This window comes from Sycon ciliatum, chromosome 1, assembly GCF_964019385.1.
Source record: "Sycon ciliatum chromosome 1, ocSycCili1.1, whole genome shotgun sequence".
Lineage (NCBI taxonomy): Eukaryota > Metazoa > Porifera > Calcarea > Leucosolenida > Sycettidae > Sycon > Sycon ciliatum.
In genome coordinates, this window is record NC_088643.1 from 9,679,657 (window position 1) to 9,689,265 (window position 9,609).

The following is a 9,609-nucleotide window of genomic DNA, read 5'->3' on the forward strand; positions in this document are numbered from 1 at the left end:
AAATAATCTCACCATGAAAGAATTTAGTGCCAGGGAGATGAATAACCTTCGGAATCGGTGACACCTGCGCTTCAAACTGAAGTAACATTAGTTTGCTGAGACAGGACATGCTGACAGCAATCAGATCATGACAGGCAGGACCAAACATGTCACCCATTGTGGCACGAGGGTAAAATTAAGTTAAGTTATGTACTGAATGTGTGATAAATCTCCTGCGTGGAGCCGGCACAAATAGGCGTTGGGGCGGAGACAAGCTGGAGCAAGGAAGAATCACAACCTTGTATTGATATCAGACAGTACATACCTGGAGAAACGTGCAAGTTCTACTGTTGGCTTCCTCTCCTCTCACTTATCTCATCTCTCCCGTGATTGCCGTTTAATGCTGTATAAATGCTATGTTCTGCCTGTATTTGACTACTGTTCCTCCATTTGGGCTGGCATCAGCACATCGCTTACGAATCGTCTCGAAGTCACACACCGTCGCTTAATTCGCGCTGTCTTTGCTATTCCTCGTTTGACGCCCTCTCATACTGCCTATGCTATCGCATCCAGCTGCCCTCTCTCTAACAGGCTCAGACATTCATCATGTAAACTGATTCATAAAATTCGTCTTGGTCTTGCCCCACCTCATGCTTTATCCCAGCTTAAAGGGAAACTGAACGCCAAAAATAAGTATGGCTTATCCGAAGGGGAATTGGGCACTGATTCCGATGAGCTATGTCTCGAGCCGATCCGAGAAGAGGAACCGTGTCAAATTTCATAAATAACACCTTCCATATTTGGAAATTGGGCTTGATGACGTGCGTACTGCTTAGCTGTCACCATGCTGTGCATGCTCAGCAGTGTAATTGAATGGAAGAAAACAATTACTTTGGTGTTTTGCAGCTCTATTTCGTTCCCTGACGGTAACCAAATCTAGATGTAGGAATCTGTTGAGCAGGAGAGTGACACATGTCTTCCCGAAGTCTGTCCAGGCTGCAGTGGTGATGAAGAAGACACGATCATCACCCCGAGATCGATTGTAGCGAATTGGAAAACTCATGGTGAATTTGCTTCCACTCCAAGGCAATGTCGAGGTATGAAGGGTGCTTGAACTGCCTTCCAAAGTGAAGAGGAGATGAACATGGCTGTGCATAGCTGTTGCTCTATGCCAACTTACCTACTCTTGCTGATACCGTAGTGCTATATTGCGAATTTCGTGGACGAACAACTCTAGTCACTAGTGGCTAGTGAGCAACACTAACAGGTGAGAATTTTCAATTTGACAAAAATTGTTTTTGTTTGAGAACTGACAGTGGCAGTCATTAGACTCAGTAGGTGTCTCTCTGCTGCTTCTTTCCCTTCGTCGGTAGGGTTGTGCTTGAAGTAAAAATAAATAGAAAATGTGGAACAAAAATCTGATCATGTAGTTCGAATTTCAACTTCAAAGCATGTGTACATCAAATCACAAAAATTTCAAGGTGGTGCTGTGCATTGAAAAAGCTGGGAGCTGGCAGCAATGGAAAGGGTAGAAACGAAACCAGTAATGTAGAGTATTCATAAGGTAGAGGGAGCTGAAAACGGGAGAAGAGTAGTGAGCATTTCAGTTCGAAGTAGTGTCAATAGACAGCATTGTGTTGCATACGTTGTGAATATTGTGTGAATCTAGTAATTGGCGGAGGGTAGTGATTAGGCAGAGCATTGTTACAATACAAGGTACTCTGTGAGCAGATAGAAATCAATATCACGGCATGGTTTAGACAGGAACCCATAAATGGCACGAAATTGCTAATCCAAAATTATATTATTATCCCCTGAGTATGAGTAGTATTTTTTATTATGGTGTTGTCCTGTGTTTACATGCAGAGCCTTGACATTGCTGGACGAGCGACAATATAAATTACATAAACATGTAGCTCATGATGTGGAATGACTGCCGTATCGCATTGCCAACGCAAACCCATCCTGTGTCAGTGCAGCCATCCAGCAACTTCAACTCCCCGGACCAGATGCCGCTGCAGCTGAACACCATGCCGATGGAAAGCCAGGAGTTGATAGCGAAGCATTCTGGTCTGCACAGCACAAGGCAAAGAACAATTATGAATTATTACGCATTGTAATCCTTCCCACACTTCTTTGTAAAAACAAACAAACAGTGCCATTATCACAACACTTGATCAAGCATCTTGATGGAGGTATTTTCCATTATGCTGGCCCAGTATCTGCACCAGGAAGACCATGTACACTTACACGTATCTTGTGTTTGTTCGGGCGTGCATGTTTGTGTATTCGTCTGTGCACACGTGTGTGTGTGTGTGTGTGTGTGTGTGTGTGTGTGTGTGTGTGTGTGTGTGTGTGTGCGTGGGTCCTACGCACATGTGTATGGGTAGGAGTGTGTGTGTGTGTCGGGGGGGGGGGGTACATGCACATGTGTATGGATGTGCGCGCTGCACGCGCGTGTCTGTGGCATGGGGTGGGGGTGCACGCACATGTGTACATGTGTGTGTGCGCACTGATACAGCATGTGTGTATGTGTTCGTTGAACACATGGTGTCCTCCTGATCCCATAAACTTTGTGATCATTGTGACTTCATGTGCTTTGAAGTTGAAATTCGCAATACATGTACTGATGCTTGATTAGATTTTATGTTCCACATGTTCTATTTATTTTATTTTACTTCAAGCACTTGTACTATTCAAGCACGGCCCTACGAATGAAGGGAAAGAAGCAGCAAAGACACCTACTGTGTCAAATGACTGCCACTGTCAGTTCTCAAACAAAAACATTTTTTGTCAAATTGAAAAATCTCACCTGCTAGTGTTGCTCATTAGCCACTAGTGACTAGAGAGTTGTTCGTCCACGAAATTTGCAATATGCCACTACGGTATCAGCAAGAGTACTTGTAGGTAAGTTGGCGTAGAACAACAGCTATGCACAGCCATGTTCATCTCCTCTTCACTTTGGAAGGCAGTACAAGCACCCTTCATACCTCGACATTGCCTTGGAGTGGAAGCAAATTCACCATGAGTTTTCCAATTCGCTACAATCGATCTCGGGGTGATGATCGTGTCTTCTTCATCACCACTGCAGCCTGGACAGACTTCGGGAAGACATGTGTCACTCTCCTGCTCAACAGATTCCTACATCTAGATTTGGTTACCGTCAGGGAACGAAATAGAGCTGCAAAACACCAAAGTAATTGTTTTCTTCCATTCAATTACACTGCTGAGCATGCACAGCATGGTGACAGCTAAGCAGTACGCACGTCATCAAGCCCAATTTCCAAATATGGAAGGTGTTATTTATGAAATTTGACACGGTTCCTCTTCTCGGATCGGCTCGAGACATAGCTCATCGGAATCAGTGCCCAATTCCCCTTCGGATAAGCCATACTTATTTTGGCGTTCAGTTTCCCTTTAACTGGTTTCATCAGTCCTCAGCTACCCGAAACTCTCCCTGCTTCCCTATCTCTCGCACAGCCACTCTTCTGAAGTCCCCTCTATTTTTGGCATATACATGTACACATTGGTCGTTGTTGTCACAGGACCTCAAGACTTGCCAAAGACTTTCCACTTTTGCTACTTTACTTCGCTAGGTATTCATTTGTTGTGGGTCACTGTGTAATTCATATCTCTTGAGTTATCTTCTTTCTTTCTTCTTTCTTATACATGTATGTCTACTACTTTTCTTTTGTTGATTTGGCCGTGGTTGGCTATCACCCCTCTCTCATTCAATATTGGCATTGCTTGCCACGAGATGATGATGATGCAGATTATGATGTGGTTCGATAACACTCCTTCAATCATGTACTCCAATTGTGATCCAATCTCGTAGTTTGAACAGGCGGCGAGGTGACAACAATTTTAAGATGACAACGAACCACTTTACATTTCAATAACACCTTTGTGACATGTCGCTTCAGCTGATTCTGTTCATTGCCATCTTACAATCTCGTACTTCGAAGTAGTCGTAAAACATACATGTCCATGTACAGTGTACTTGCAAAGTTGCATACCCATGTTCCCTCCCAACTGCTTGAGAACGGGTGAATTCACAAAGCTGTGAAACTTTAAAAATTGGCAATACATGTAAATAGAACACTCAATCGGAGTTAAAGATTGAACACAAAAGCATGAAAAGAAACTGTCACCCAAATACATGTACATGTACAATCATGTAGCTTACTGTCACAAGGCGAAGGCACGCCTCCACCCCACTTACTAGTGCACCGACATGTACATGTACATAATGTTGACATGTACACGTACATTATGTACATTGTTTGCTGAATATAGTGTAAGTCCTACTTCCGTCATACACAACAAGTGTTGGGGCGGAGGAAAACTTGACCACGCAGCACGACGCCGAACAAAGGTAACCGCCTCCTCCCCTAGTTCTTGATTCAACCGATCTATTGCTGTCAGCAACGCCACATTTAACGTGCCTTCATGAATTACATTGTATATCCGGCGAATACTGCTGTTGAATTTCATAAGTGCCGATCAATACCAAAATATGTGAACAGATACTATAGTATGTCTCTTGATCTAACAAAATACTTTATTATACTTGATCCAGTGTGATATCGAGCTACATTGTATGTCGTAGCGGGATCCAATTCACCGACGTACAATGCCTTCTTGTCCTGCGAGTTCCACTTACATGTACTAGCATTAGTATTTACAAGTGATAATAAAATTATTATGAATGACAAGTTGCCCCTCATATACATAACTTAGAGCCCCAAGTTGGAAGGTTGTTGGAGCGCGCATCCAAGATACAGCATACATTGTCGTTGGCCCACTTGGCAAGAGCGCATTTGCCATCTACATGTACATGACTGCACATTGTCATTGTACGCTCTTGGAAGTGGATGATTGTGTACCAATCTGAGTAGTGGTAGTTCCAAGCACGCACTTTCCCCTACTGCTTCAAAAGTGCAGGCAACCAGTGTCGCGCTGCATGCATCTTTTGTGCGAATCCTTTATGCATGCACGTGTATGTACGACATTGTATACAACATCATAGCCCCGCATAGGTGTGGAGTAACGTTTTCCCTGGATCTTGACCCTTTCCGGAACAATGTGCAACTGGAGCCTTGCCTTGTTGTTGAGAGAGCGAGGGGTATTCCGCACCTTCACCTGCGAAAAAAGGTCAATTGACAGCAGTTTCTAGTTCCAACATGCTTTTAAAAGATGGGACTTCCATGAACGTTACGATGTCCACAGTCACCGTTTTATACAAACAGAAGAAATGCCGAGTAGAGTTGTATCTACCATTTCTTGGGAAGTCTACATCATACAGTTCATGCCTGATTGTATACTAGTACACACCCTCGCTGCTCATACATGTACATAATTACACAGCCAGTGTGAAGCGAAAACTTGCCGAAAGGGAAGGACCAGTGACCAGGGCAATGTGAGTCAACGTCTCCGCTCTTCAGTGCATCAATCTTAGAGGAGAAGCTCATGTCAGCTCTTCCCCCCTGCCCCCTCGGAGTCTGAGTCAGAGAGACTCACTTGCTTCCTTTGCCACCACACTAAATCTACATGTACATGTACATGATTGTACATGCATGCACAAGTAAGAGTTAAAAGTCATGGAGTAGCATGCACCACACCTTCACATACTTCAGTGTCACCCACTTTACAAGTGATTCTTAAATTAACTCATTAGAAAGAGTTTCCACCACGCAGGCCGGGGTGGCGTAGTATCGTGGGTGCTATACATTGGTGTACATGAATAGCCACCGGCATGAGTACACATTCAACAGAGAGAAGTTGTGGAGTACTCATTGAGGAATGGCTAGAGTAGAAGCGGAGAGGAGAGGATGTCCCGCAGGAGTCAAGAGACATCACAACTACATGTATATGTACGTGTACATGCAAAGCGCACGCGCAGTATGATGTAGGGCGGATTTTCCTCAGTTTTTCCACGCGCAGGAAATGCTGGTTCCACCAGCATTCTGCTGGTGCATGACAATGTAATGATAAGTGATTTATGGAAGGTCTCTAGCATTTTAATGTTGGGTGACATCTGACATAATTGTACATACATGTACATGTACATGTACATAGTTGTACATGTGTGTCTGGGTCCGCGTGTATGTCGGGGAGGGGGTAGAAGATGCTCCAAGGAGAGACGAGACAGCTTACCTTCCTAGAAAATGTAGTATTGTCTGGCACAGGCGTTGACCCAGGTCATATGCGCTAGTGAAACGACCTGATATACATTATGTATATGATTCATTGAATGGGTGTATAAGGGCCATCATGAACAAGAGAATGACAGTATGCAATGTCAAGTACATGGCATTGTATTTAACATGTCAGAAACAATACCATTGTGCTCTTTCATAGAACTCTTCGATGCTCTGACTCACACATTCCTGGTTGTTTTCTAATTTCAATAGTGAACAGTGGAGCCGGGTCTAGTACGTGGTTGAGAAACAACGTCAAATGCTACCCGACACATTGATTCCGATAGTCGTACATGCACTAGCAAGACAACATCCAGGTGCATCAGTCGTGGTACTGCCTGGCAGTTGCATTGTACTTGTAGTTTCTTTCATCCGTTGTCTGTGTGGGCGGTAGCATGGGGATATCTGGGCTGGTCCGGGTGAGGCTTTCAGGAACTCGCTACTCAGGAATTCTGAAAATAAAAGAGAAAATCTTTCTAAAAAGGCGACGTGGAGACAATAATCTTAATAATGCAATGAATATAACTAAATGCGCACTCATATCACAACCATGGGGACGAATCATGTATTCCAGAACGTTTTCTTGTCACAATTATCAATGGAATTCGTGACTAAAGAGAATGATGAAACTACAATAGGATTTATACACTTGCAGTGGAACAGCGAGGATACAAGCATAGTAAGAAAAATAGCACAAACCTAGGAACAATTTGCACAGATAATAAACTATAGGTGAGGTGAGAAATGTGTGGTGAAATCCCTAGTGGAGAAAACCTACTTTGCCACCAATGTGGTTACCGTGTTCACTACGATCCGTTCGTTCACGATGTTGAAGGATGTCCTACCAACCCTACAATTGAGTCACCTCATTTACTACTTTGAATGCCGACAATGTGGTAGTCGGTATGTTGGTAGGACCCTTCAACATCTGTCCGAACGTATCAAACAACACGTGCCGCTCTCAATATTGTCACAGGCGGCTAGGTCCCGACCAAAGCGTGGCCGACCACGTAAGCACCCGACTCCACTGTCCGTTCCGGCAGAGGCTTCTGCTCCACAAACGGTGTCTCGGAAAAACCAACACAGCACGCAGAAATCGGGAACAAACATTAATGTAAACAAAGACGAACACTGTGTCTTATCTTCATTATCAGCGAGTACCGGAACGCCGGACGCAGACAACCGCAACTCACCAAAGCTGAGAAGGAGCAAACGGCTGGCGGCAGCTCGGTTTGCAGAGGTGACTGAAAGATGCATCGAAACTCTCCGGATATGGATGATGCCAGCGGAAGAGTGGACGACTGTCAGGTGTTTGGCAATGGCAAGGGAAGACCGGTCAGGAAGAGAACGCGACGGCAGCTGGAGGAGGAGTGTGGAAGCGACGTGTGCAGTGACGATGATGAACCCGGTGGTCAGTTGCTGGGAGAGCCGACGACAGGTGAAGGTGGCAGCGATGATGAAGAGGACGATGACGATGATGACGATGATGGTGCAGATGGTGTGAAGGACGGTGGCGGTCAGAAACCAAGTGAAGGCGGAGGCGGTGAGAAGAAGAAGAATACATTGGCAATTAAATTGCATTTGTTGTCTAACCCCGTGTGTCGTGAAAGTTATGATGATTCTTGGTTCAGTGTTGTTCGTTCTGCAAGTAGTTTCAAGCAGTTGAAAGTTCTAGAAGCAGTCTACATTCGCATTCGTGATCCAAATCTTTGTAAACAAAAAGAAAATGTCACCGCACTTACGCTATTCCAGTAAATTCGCACTCACACACACTTGCACATGCATGTCCATTGTCACACTGCACTTGCTGAATTTCCTATCATTTCTCACCTCACTTATAGTTTATTACCTGTGCAAATTGTTCCTAGGTTTGTGCTATTTTTCTTACTATGCTTGTATCCTCGCTGTTCCACTGCAAGTGTATAAATCCTATTGTAGTTTCATCATTCTCTTTAGTCACGAATTCCATTGATAATTGTGACAAGAAAACGTTCTGGAATACATGATTCGTCCCCATGGTTGTGATATGAGTGCGCATTTAGTTATATTCATTGCATTATTAAGAAAATCTTTCGCTTATCAATTCACCTCAAATACATGTACGTCTGTTGTGGTCCTTTCTTCACCGTAGCAAAACAACAGAAATGGTTTCTCAGCTTGAGAGCCACGTTCTTTCCTCTTGCGGTGTTTGCATCACGAAACACACAAAACTGGTTCCCAAAATCGTACATGTACACGTGCAGGTATATCTCTTTTGCACAGATTGTCATGTTGATTAACCAAAAACCCTCCTGGTAAGCCCTAGCTGACTTTCTGCCATACATGTACATGTACATGTACATATATTTCCTAAAATGTTGACAGACATCCAGCTGTGCCATAACTGCATGAGCCACTGAAATCCAATATCGTACAAGTAGACGTGTACATCAGAAGTAATATTACATTCTACAAGATACATGTAGACTATCAAGACAGTTGTACATACATGTACATGTAACTTGATCTGATAAGTTCCCCTATCTTACCCGCTGCTACCACTAGATATGGCATGTTCTCTATTTCTTTCCTTGGCGCTGATAGGTGGAATTCTCTGCCTGTCTCGTGTCGTCAGGTTGAGCATCTATCCGTTTTTGTTTCGCTCTGTAAAGAGCACTTAGGGTTCCCTGTAACAAGACGGCAACGTCTGTAGGGCCTTCCCTATCAAAATAATAAATTCTACTACTACTACTATGTACATTGTATGTTCCCAACTCTCCTCCTCCTCTTCTCTCTGCGCTCCAGCCGACACGTTGCTACCCTTTCTAGCCGTTACACATACATGTACATATTCCAAATATTCCCAACAAAGAAGAGGCTTAGGGTGCTTGCTGCTGATATTTTCCCTTCCGACAGCTGTTTCGTCGACCAAAGGCTCGAAGGAGATTATACAAATTTTATAGATACATTTACTTGAAGTACATGTACGTATGTTTCTGTTTCTGTAAATTTATCCTGCCACCGTTTGTCCATGGAGTTGCCGGAATCATGTCCCTATCGCAACGATTGGTTAAACACATTCGTATCAGTTGCCAATGAAACTGCTGACACGCTCGCCCCATGACCTCAACAAGATTACAACGTCACTGAAAGTTATACAATTTACTCCAGGGAAAATCCCCTTGTTAATTGACATCGCTATGCTGTTGTTCACCCAGTGTTGTTTTGTGCTCATTTCTATCGAGCTAGAGACCAGATTTCCCCCTGTTACCATGCCCTCTCAAGTAGCTGTTACCTCGGGTAACGGACCAGAGGATTAATACGATCATACATGTACATGTACATGTACATCAAGTTGAATACTACCGTAGGCAAACACATGAATGGTCAGCCTTAATTTGGTTCTCCTTGTATTCCTCGCTCTATTGTGTCATTCATGCGTCAAGAGAAC